This window comes from Dermacentor albipictus, chromosome 9 (assembly GCF_038994185.2).
Source record: "Dermacentor albipictus isolate Rhodes 1998 colony chromosome 9, USDA_Dalb.pri_finalv2, whole genome shotgun sequence".
NCBI classification, from domain to species: domain Eukaryota; kingdom Metazoa; phylum Arthropoda; class Arachnida; order Ixodida; family Ixodidae; genus Dermacentor; species Dermacentor albipictus.
Window position 1 is genome coordinate 86,532,411 of NC_091829.1, and position 12,063 is coordinate 86,544,473.

Consider the following 12,063-nt stretch of genomic DNA (forward strand, 5'->3'; position numbering starts at 1 on the left):
TTTTTACTATATACATAGAGCAAGGAAAAAGTATGAACGACCACCAACTCGCCCTTTTCACTTCCTTTTTTTCCCTCTGATTTGTGGTAATTTGTGTGCCTTCAAAATAAAGGCGTCACGAAAAAGAGAAGGCCATTAGCAAGTTTATTTATGAATAATGGGTTATATAAAATGCTTAATGATGTCCTACACAGCTACTCATTGCGTGGCCCTGTGTTGTAGCACGAGAGAGCACCAAGAAATAGAACACGTGATGCTACCGTCGCGACGTTCACATCCCCTGTGCCAATAGTCTGCGTTATGACGTCACGCTACACAGATCTCCCGAGAAATGAAACCTAATGCAGTCTGTAGAGCAGCTGTTATCAAACAGGTTCTCGGTTGGTTTAGCGCTGTTGGTATGTTTTTATATAGTGCATGCCTAAGACATTCGCTACGTACTCTCTCGCCTGTAAAGCTAGCTATCAATGAATAAGAAAGCTGACCATGTGGGACCAATCTGGTTGTCAGCGATGTCCTTATAAGTTATATAATGGTGAATGAAAAGAAGTAAAAGTGTAAGCAGGGCGGTATTTTTTTTTTTGATCCCCCATGTGACTGAAATACTATGGAAGAAGATATTGAATATTTACGATATATGCGCCTTCTGAGCTTGTGCGCTTTATACTATCAAGGCAAATTTCTTGCACAAGGAAAAATCAATCTCAGCTTGACAATGAAGTCATAATGCTAATGACGCCCGTAGCAGGAAGCTGACAAACTTAACAGCTTCTTCGCAAGTTACTGTCGAATTCGTTTTCAGCAATCTCCGAAAAATTCGTGGTATTTTCATGTTTTGTTTATAGACAGCCACATTCACTTTCGTCATGCTGTGTTAAACGAGCTATTCCTTCAAGCCCCGACCCCATGCAAACGGCGTAAAAAAAGCCGGTAGATTGTTTTCACCGACCTAGACTGGCTCAACGTGACAGGACGTCTGCTATCTTCAGGAAACTTCGAATGTGGAGCCAGCAGTCATGGCCAATGTCGGCGAGCTGAATCCTCTTGGCGCCGGGATGACTCAGGCACTGCACCGCCTCCTTGACAACGCCAGTCATTGTCATAAATTCGTCAATGCTACTGCGGCGTACGCGAAGCAAGGCGCTGCGGATCCTCTTCTTGGCTTCGGCCTTAGTGACGTCAGCATCTTCCATCACCATTTCGAGGAGACGCGGGTGGTCAAGCATCAGCTCGATGGCGCGGGCACCCTCGACGCCATTTTGTTCGCCCAGCACGAAGTCTGCAGCGTCCAAGACGGCGGATGCATTCTTCCTGGCCACTTCCTGCGTGTACAGATAGGAGCCACGGTGGGTAAAGCCAGAGAAATGTAAGCCTGCGAAAGTAAAACGTTCCAAACACTTCTGTATAGTCTACGCGAAAATGGAACTGAAGTGGACAGCGCGTGGAATCCATAAGGACATTGAAGGTAGCCGTCCATATACTATAAAACACAACGCGACGTCTCCATCGTAGCATCGCTTGCTTTGTCGCAGAAATAATCTCGTAGATTGCCGATATGAAGTCTACGTAACGTGATTATGAACATTTTAACGTTAAGCGCCATCCAGTGCAATGACAGGATTTCGATTAGACCAAACAAACATTACAGGCGTCCGCCATTGTGGGGCAGAAACTTCACCTTAATCATCGTCATCATCAGTCTATTTTTACGTCATCTGCAGGACGAAGGCCTCTCGCAGCGTCCTCCAATCACCGCTGTGCGAGCTGGTTCCAAGTGTAGCTTGCAAATTTCCCGATTTCTTCACTCCACCAAAGTACGTAATATATTCGTTCACAAAATTTTGGCGTATGTGCACTTGAGGCAAGCATCCGACGTGATTGACGAGCGTGCTGTCACATCGTGATAGCAGTCGATGGCAACCACGACAGCTGATAACCATGATCTGCTGCCACGATAGCTTGGTGGTGTAATTAAACATTAAGCCAATGCAACCTCAGTCAAGACCTACGTAATTTGAGGCATTCACCGTTTAGTAAAAAATACTTGTCGTGAATCGTGTCTCCAACGAATCGGGTATAATCGCGTATACTCTCTCTCCCCGTATATATATATATATATATATATATAAATATATATATTTATATATTTAGAACGCATTGGGGAAATTAGCTGTTGTTGACATGTACACGATACTCAATAACAAGGGAAATGAAAGTGGGCGAGAACGTCAAATGTCAAGGTTGGGACCTGGACGCACAACGTCAGCATTACGCATGCTTTAATTCACTACCAATTGTGCTACAGCCACGGTCATCAATATCAATCCGGCCACTAACTTTGGGATCCATATTTACTAGATCTAGGGCCGTAATAGCGTTAGCCTGTGCCGCTCATGGTGGCCGGATGCGTAACATCCCTTTTCGGCTGCTCGATGGCGAGGATCTCGAATCTGGCGGGCTTGATGTCAGGTAGCGCGCGAAGGTTTATTAGTCACGTGCCTACTCACCTAAGATCACGTGTTACGGGACGCTGAACATGTTATTACATTCGAACTACCTTCACACACACTTTAGCATTCTCAGACTCCCCTTGTCGAAGTTTGTTTATTGTTTATTTAGTTTGTCTATGTTTAGTTTAGTTTGTATATGTTTATTTAGTGAACTGAGTGGCTTTCGAGAGCTTTATATTCGCAGTTATTATTACAAAGGCTAATGGTAACCTTTTCTTTTGTTCGAGACCATTCAAAGTTTAAGTATTTAAGTATACTTCAGGTAAACTTGGTGAATCGTTGTTTTCAATTTGTTTTGTGTAAAAGAGACACAGTTCGTATTTCCTTCGTTCGTTAGCAGTACGTCTTAGTGTTAGACGTCGCTGTTGAGCATCATCATTGGCGATGCTATACAGGTTGTTTTCCGCCAAGAATTTTAAATTTCGGGGGATTTTTTATGGTGGTTATGTACTTTGACTGAGGCTTATCGTCCTCATTTGGACGTAGGGCCTCTTTTGTACCACTGACGCTGTTTTCACGAGCACGACAGCTAGGAAAATAGTGAAAAGGACACCACCACCATCTTGTTAAGAACACATTGTTTTCCAATGCCCACCTAATGTAATCCTCGCGCACTGTAGTGCGTCTCCTTCTCGCCTACGAAATCATCATCATCATCAGCCTGGTTTCGCCCACTGCAGGGCAAAGGCCTCTCCCATACTTCTCCAACTACCCGTTCATGTACTAATTCTGGCCATGTTGACCCTCCAAAATTCATAATCTCATCTGCCCACCTAACTTTCTGTCGCCCGTGCTACGCTTCCCTTCCCTCGAAATGCAGTCCGTAACCCTTAATGAGCACCGGTTATCTTCCCTCCTCATTACATGTCCTGCCCATGCCCATTTCTTTTTTTTATTTCGACTAAGATGTCATTAGCGCGCGTTTGTTCTCTCACCCAATCTGCTGTTTTCTTATCCCTTAACGTTACACCTATCATTCTTCTTTCCATAGCTCGTTGCGTCGTCCTCAATTTAAGTAGAAGCCTTTTCGTAAGCCTCCAGGTTTCTGCCCCGTACGTGAGTACTGGTAAGACACAGCTGCTATACACTTTTCTCTTGAGGGATAATGGCAACCTGCTGTTCATGATCTGCGAATGCCTGCCAAACGCACCCCAGCCCATTCTTATTCTTCCGATTATTTCTCTCATGATCCGGATCAGCAGTCACTGCTTGTCCTAAGTAGATGTATTCCCTTACCATTTCCAGTGCCTCGCTACCTATCGTAAACTGCTGTTCCCTTTCGAGGCTGTTAAACATTACTTTACTTTTCTGCAGAATAATTTTTAGTCCCACGTACCCTTCTGATCTGCCGCTCCAGGCAGAAATGCCTACCAAATGCATAAGCATTTTGCACTGTTTTGATAATCAGCCTGGAGCGTGAAGCCTGGCAGTAATTACCCATCATCAATGTAGTGCGATTAATTAGTGGTTAGCGCGTTCAACTCTGCAAAGTACATTGCCCCAGTGTAACGGAGTTCAGATTCCAGTGTGGTCGGCTGTGGAGATCCGTAGTAATTTTTGTTTTTCTTCGCGCTTAGGCAAATGGTGAAGCTGGGAATTACGAGGTGGCTTGGGACGTTGAAAGAAAAGCATAATCGTTGTGCCACAGCCAGTTTCATGTATTTAAGCGCTCTCGCAGTGACGCTTTCTAGTGATTCGGTCATGCTCGACTCGCATACCTCGAACGTCTTCACGTGAACGTAAGGGGAAAGTCAAATTCAATTGGATGAAGTGTCGGAAGGGATATTTTACATATGGGAGACATAACGATGTACTTCATTACTTTAAATTTGCAGGCACAGAGACGTGCAGTGTGCTGCAGTCTATGCGGCAACGGCCAAGCAAAGCTTACTGACTGATTAGTCAGTATTAAGATTATTTCCGTTAAGTCCCAAGGAGTCTCCCACAGGGAACTCTGGCAAGTTCATCATTCAGAAAACATGATAGTCATGCTTGACAGGTAGATTTGTCTGCGCCTTGTTGTAGCCTAGAGCATTCTTGTGACGCCTTTTATGACAGCATTTAGCTGTCTAAATTTGCCAGTACTCACAGTCTTCAAAGCAACGTTATTAGTATCAGTGCACATGCGCAGATCATGGATAATGGTGGCGTTTATGACGCAGTATGCTAATGACAATCAAGAGTTTCGCCTAGGAACTTCCTAGAATATTCAATGTGGACAGTCCTCTGCGGGCGCTTTCTTTAATAGGTTATCACTTTCCTTGTTATGGCGAAGGACAAAAAAAAATAGTTAGGACAGAGTCATACCATGATGTCCGCCAGCGCGTCGTCCTTGTGGTCGAATGCTTCGAGGAACTCTTGGGTCCCGTGCACAGGAGAGCTGCCTTTATAAGACCTCTTGTTATAGATGCATGGAGGACTCGCGGTGAATTCGGTGAGGCTCAGGCTCCTGCTAGCGCCACGCGCGAGCACGTTCATATCGTCGTAGGACAGCTTCAAACCCTTGAGGTTGACTCTGACTAGCTTGATGTTAGAAGCGAGAGCTGACAACAGTTCTTCCTACACTTCCAGAAGAGGGCTTGTCCTAAGGACCCACATGGGACGCAGGTGTATGTCTACCTCAGTGAGCGCGGTAGAGCCCCTTATACATGCTGTCAAGGCGGAATATTCATTGATTTCGCCGCCTAAGCAGTGAACCCGCAGCGAAGTTATGTGATCGCAACCACTGACAACGCGTAAAGATGGGATTATTGAGCGCGGGATGTTGCCAATTCGAATCTCAGCATTGATGGTTGCATTGCAGATTTGCGGGCACTGCTGCAGCTGCCTTGTGTTGTCGTGCCCGCAATGTCCCTTGACGACAACGCGGTCATCGAGTCCCAGCTCCCGGATAGTTCTGGAGACGCTGTCGAGTCCGTCGATGCAGGGCAAGGTGTCGACGACCACCGTCTTCAGTGCCTTGTTGTCCGCAACTACATGGAAGAAGGCGTTGCACTCTGCTTCTCCGAAAGTCTGCATGTCGATGCAGAGCCGGCCGAGCATCGAGTTCTTTTTCTGCAGGGCTTGGCACAAGGACTCCATGCACTTCGTGGCTTGGGGATCCGGAAACTGTAGGGTTGAATTGCAAAATGTCGCAAGACATTCGCATGACGTCGAAGGTAGTCTCAGCCGCCGTAGTGTGGCACTCCGTGTGATGACTTCGGCAATGAGGGTGACCGTGCACATGCTGGAAACACATATGGAGAAAAAAATTTAGTTGTTGAAAAATAATGTCGCAAGTAAAAAAGTTATTTAGAGCTCCAATACATTGAACTGCAAGAAACAGAAATTGACGTTTCTGAACGTGTATGAGAATTTATGTTTCAAGAAATAAGGACCACATCATATTTCAAAAGATCCTCAAGGTGTCGACAACTGTCTCATCAATGAAATGGCGTCAGTGAAAAAAAAAGGCATTTTGATATCCATGAGATCATATCGAAATGAGGCGCTGAGATTCCGGCACAAGATTCAACCACAACCAAGCTTGGTCTTTTCTCTGGCGGTGCTCATCCTTTTCCTTCGCAATTACTAGCATTCATTTGAAAGCGATACGTAATCACAATCACTTAAAAAAGAGCGTTTTCGTATCCTTTTAAGGGCAAGTTCAATTTTGGCTAATGACCATTCACTGCTGTCGTATAGAGTAACGAATAAAACACGAGCTTGAATACATGACACCTGTGGCAATCTCAACAAATGACAGTACAAAGTCCAAGAAAATAACTAAACTAGCAGTGACCTAAATCGCGTTCATAGGCACACAATTTCCAATCCTAGTTCGACTTCATGGAAATGCAGGGTGTTTCAGCGAACACTTTCAAAAATTTGTAAAGGTTGCCTGTGGCAGATATCACAATTCTAGTTTATGAGCTGGTTTAAATTGTTAACATAACGTCGTTTCATGTACTGAAGCACACAAGTAACTGGAACTCCAATGTATTTCTCCGCGAAGTTCGGGAATTTATATCTGGAAACTGGTGTCACCTTAAACATTCGTTCCAAGTGGTGAAGTCCACTGCTAGAATTTTAAAATGCAATATGGGTAATACGATCATTAGCTGAAACTTAATTAGTGAATTCTTGTTAATTAGTTAATTTTGGATTTCAATTTCTTGTGCCAAAAGTGTCGGCCGCTTCGAGTAGACCTGCTCAAAAACTAGAATTGAGTTATCTGTCAGAGGCAACGTTTACAAAAGTTTGAAGATGTTCGCTGAGACACCTTGTATAAAACAACATGTGCCATTTTATTTCAAGCCATGAAGAGCGATTTCGTTAAAAAAAACTGCGTTAGCCCAAATAAACTGTGGGGCAAATATACAATTAATAATTTGTTCGCTGAACTCTCAATAATTGAAAATCTTGCTACAGCTCATGAAATACAATAATAAAGGCATTGCTTCACGTTGTGCCCTATAAATTACATTTCACACTATGTATCATGGTTCAAATTTTCTTATATGACATGTTGGACATTGCAGAGAGGAGCAGCCAAATTCCCGTAATGCATGCTGCGAGATGCCCTCTTGGTAGCATCGCTTCGTAATGCAATTATAAGCTATACTTACAATACTTCGCTCGTCGTCTCGATGTCTGCGTTCAGTTCCTCCAACGTATTGATCTTGCAAACTGCATCGACGATTTCCCTCAGGGGCAACCCTCTGTAGTAAAAGGCCTGCGATTTCAGAGTCAGTTTGCGCAGCACGCAGTCTTCTTTGCCGAGGTATCTGGCGAACAGCGCGTTGGAAGCTTCGTCGCGGTAGCCGAACACGCATTGTGAGACACCGAGTTCAGTGATGCTCTTGTTTTCAGTGAGCTCCTGTATCAGCCAACATGCGTGATTACCGTTCATTTCAACCTCTGACACGTCGAGTGTTGTCAGATGATCCATGCCTAATCCGAGTGACCTTCCAGGCATGGGCACGTCGATTCCCCATTCCTCCTCGATCTCGCTGACATTGAAGGCGGCATTTCCACGCTGAGGGATCGGATTGAGCATTTCGAGCATGATAGGGTCGTCTAGACGTGATAATATAGGTCCTCGGCAGATGGTAATGCTTTTCAAATAGCGATTGCGATTGATTGCTGAACGCATCGAAGCGCGATCCATCAAAAAAGGCCTGAATTTTATCGCTGTGATGCAGCGATGCTCGGCGAGTAGACGCTCGGCGAGATCCAGTGCCCTCGCTTCGCGCGAGACATGCTCCAGGCTGTGTTCAGTGAACCCGCAAGCGTATGTCTCGTCACACTCGATCAGGACGGCACCTCTGCTCTTTCCTCGCCCATCTTCCGTAAGCTCTAGGCAAGCACCTAGGAGGACCTTGTTCAACTCACGACGGTGCTTCATTAAGCTGCAGCTGGCACCATCCTTCTTGGTGCACGGGATGTTGAGCGCACTCCAGTCGGTGCTGACTTTGTCGGGTGAACGTTTGGTGACCACAGCTTGCGAGTATTCAGACATGCTTCACAGGCCGCTTGATTGGCCAAACGCTGTGCTGCCCACTTAAAGCAGTCCTTTAGTCGTCAATCGTAGAACCTGCGCATAGAAGAAGAGAAAACAAAAAGGTGCACGAAAGATTTAGCGAGTAAACAGTTGCTTCACGGTGAAAGATGACGAGCGCGTTTACCTCAAGGGATGTTAGCTTTGTTGTATAGCATGTTTGGACCACAAAGAGAAAGATTATCGCCAATCATGGGCCATGTATATAAAAGGTAAGAAACGCTGCGTGGATGTACCGCTTTTTTTTTTCTTTTTTTGTTATCGTTAAGCATCGACGGGGCCAGAAATTTCACACGGCCCATGAGCCGTGTGAAAGGATTAAGGAAAAGGATTAAGGAGTGGAGACTATTTACAATGCATGTTTACTAAGGATAAAGCAGCGCTGGCCAGTTCAGCCGACAGCTAGAGAGCCGGAGAGCGTTCGTCGTCTTCGTCAGGGCGTCCGCGTGCATCGTCCATAAGAAACATTCAATACCCTATTGCAAAAACCAGCGCCACTGGGACCCAGTGCGCCGGATTATGGGCCCATTGCAGCGCGCTGGACGCTGGGGCGCTGGGAAGGCGCTGGGAGGGTGCGGCGTACTGGGAGGCACTGGCTACTCGTGCGAAAAACAGCTCTAGCGTGTTAAATATGCGGTGCCTGGACGCCGTATATATTTTTTTGAATACAGAAAGCAAGGAAGAGCGCTTTAGTGCAACAAAAAAAAAGAAAAAAAAACGTGAAAAATAAAATTGCTCCGACAAGGATTCGAACGACCGACCGGCAGATCCCAAGCCCGTCACTTTACCACTACGCCACGCCAGTTTTTTTTCTTTACTGCCAACTTGGCACAATACAGTGAAAAACACCATCATAACATCACATTAAAAATGCTAGCTTGTGTCTGGCTAGCATAAGTGGGTAAAAAAACGCTTTACGGTCAGGAGTTCGTCCAGATAAACACACCAATCTGGCTTTTCTTCCTTCTGTTTGTACACGTCTCGTAAATATCCGATGCTTTCGTTGAAGTTGTCCCGGGCTGACCTCGCGTTGACGTCCGCATTACGCACTGACATTCTGGTTTTCCAAACACTGTGCATTACTAGAATCATTAGCATATCGTACGGCACACATTCGCTTTCGACGGGAAGAAATCGAATGCCGTAGGGTGTAAGCGGCAGTTCCTTTTTCAGGGTTCTTTGCAAGATGTCCCATAAGAATACGGCATCCCAACAATCGAGAAAAATGTGCTCGATTGTTTCAGGCCTTTCGCATATTACACAGTCAACCGACCATGGTACCAACAACCCTTTTTCCTTTAGCCACGGTATTGTAGAAAGTGTGCCACTATGGAGCATGAAAAAGAAAGTTTTGACTGACGATCGGATAGTCATACTTTTAACCCTTTTTAACACATTGCTGCCCGGCCCAGGATTGTACATCCTTCGATACAAGGGAACAGGCATCATCACATCAATTAGATCTTTGTAGAGGCGTTTTCTCTTGACCTCGCTGAGATATTCCATTGAAAATCTTACTTTTAGAAACTGCACAGCCGCAACAATTTCATGCATGTATCCGCGGACATTGCGTTGCATATGGGCGCATGATGACACAATGACATCTGGCAATGCGTTCGCCAATCTCACTTGCATAACACTTCTTAAAAAAGGATTTCTTTCATTGCGATAATATACGAACCTAGAGACAATTTGTCTCACGAACAAATGAATCAAGCCCAGTCCTCCCGATCGCACTGGAAGGAACAAATTTGGGGATAATTTGCCATGTCAAAGCCGAGAAGCAGTTTGTTTCGCAGAGCTACGTCTCGTAAAGACATGGCTGATGCGCTATCGCCCAGCAACTAAAACTCACGCCTGTACCAGAAATAAAAAGTGGCTGTCCGTATTCAGCAGTATGCTTCGAAGTGCCACAACATCAATTTTTAATTGCGATTGCTATTTTAACTACCCGCGCCGAGATCGCTCCCCACCGAAACTTAGGCCTAGCGTATCCGCCGAGTCCATCCTCTGGGAGTGTCTAGGCGCAGGAATCAAGAAATCTATATTTCTTGATTTATCTATATATATCTATATATCTATATCTATATGGTTATCTATGTATATATATACCTATATGGTATCTATATATCTATATGGTTATCTATATTCACTGCAGTGGCTCAGCCCCATCGAAAGCCTCTCTACTTTAGCGTACTCCTCACTTTTTGACTGCCAATTAGATAAGAAAAACCGCTCAATGTAGGCAATGTTATTCGTTTTGAACGTTTGATTGAGCTCTTCAGACAATGCTGCAGGTCACCGCCCGAAGCTTGTGCTGTTGGTTACGTAACTTTGACGTCAGGAGAGTGGCATAAAAGCAGATAGCAATAGTTTTGCGTCATACGATCCAAGATTGCCAACATGTCTAAGCAAGCACGAGCTCATGTATCGGCCTCGAAATTATGTTGACACCTGTTTGACGGGAGCTAACTAAACTCTGATGAGTGTTTATACGTGTTACTTACATTTTATGTTATTTTGGTTTAACTATGAAACGCTCAAAATGACTTCAGCGCAATTAATTTGGTAGTAAGAATTTTTATTCTTGGCGGAAATCGCTATATCAAGTCACAGGATAAAAGTAGAGGATGCGTTTCCCTGAAATTTCGTACCAGCGCATTTCGTGTCCGGTATATTGGGACACTGCAAACAAAATTTAAAGAAAACGTACTTAGGTGAATATTAAAGCGAAGACTACTTTGCGAAGGCTATTGCCACGGCTTTTCGCGTGTGTTCTTGGTTTCTCTTCTCATATATGAATGATCTTGGCTCCACGAAACGAGCACTTAAGATGATGAATATTCACTGACCGACTAATTAAAATGCGTGTGAGCTGCTTTTCCGTACTTGTACAATAAAGCATGCACGGCGAATCACTGTACTTATAATGTCGTCCTATGCGTGCTTCTAAATGACGCAGACATGTTCGATGCAATTATTGCTTATAATTTTTACTGGCAGTTGTGATTCTCCTAACATTTAAATGTGTTGCCTTCCCGATTGTTCGCTTACTCTGTATATGCTAATAAATGCTGCGCCATAAGCACTAGTTCAGCGTAATAAATCAATAAATCTCGACATAACATCGCCAGATGCAGTGTCGTTTTGTTGGGGTTTATAAAGCACACAAACCTAGTGGAATAACGTGTCATATTTATCAGCATCATTGATTTTCTTGCGATATGCGAAAAGACCGCGCTACTTAGATTTAGGCACGTCTTTAAGAACCCCAGGTGGACGAAATTATTCCCAAGTCCCCCATTACGCCGTGCCTCATAATCAGATCGTGGTTTTGGCACGTAAAACCCCGTAATTTCAATTGATTTCATTTTCTTGAAAGTGTGTTACGTTGGCTAAACATTTCAAAGGTCATTAGGCAAGTGTCCATTATCGGGCCCTCCTCCAGAACTGGTGTATTTCACATTCACACACGGACTGAAAAATTCTATATTCATTTTTTCTTCTATACGTTAAAATTGTGCCGAAATATTCCACGTCGAGAAAAACTAACGCATGCGGTACTTCATTCGTAGAAGTAGTTTTTTTGTTTTTGCTCATTGACTAGCTCCGCTGAAATCTCTTGATCACTTCTTGATGTTGCTGGCCGAAAGATGTGTATTCGGAAATGCTGTCGCGGTTAAATTGCATAAACATTGTCATGGACACAAGAATAACCCTTGCAGTATTACGGGTGTTAAAAAAAAGGAAATACACGACTGTTCTTTTTTATCTAAGCATGGCGCTGCAGAATTTGAGTCCAGTTCAATACCGACAGCCTTAGTCCACTGCTTGAAGGGACCGATAACACGGTTAACTTGAGTCTTCAACATTTTCACTGCTGCTGATTCTGTGGCTACCTTGCACGCCGCGTTGAAGGCGGCGGGGAGGGTGTAGTGTGGGGGGGTTGACCTCACGGCAGGGGTGCGGGAAGCAAGGTAGGTGACGTCAGCCACGTTTCGACATAGCGGGTAC

At 44.6% G+C, this 12,063-nt stretch overlaps 1 long non-coding RNA gene across 2 annotated transcripts in view; it reads left to right on the top strand.

Annotated features, from left to right (window-relative positions):
- Positions 1–12,063, top strand: part of LOC139049473 (uncharacterized) — a 408,997-nt gene that overhangs the window by 246,352 nt on the left and 150,582 nt on the right. The window contains exon 6 of one of the 2 annotated variants that reach the window (XR_011508331.1): positions 990–1,340. The exons of the other annotated variant lie outside the window; for it this stretch is intronic. This is a non-coding gene — a long non-coding RNA (uncharacterized lncRNA). Of the gene's footprint in view, positions 1–989; positions 1,341–12,063 lie in introns of those variants that run through there. 2 annotated transcript variants of the gene reach the window in all.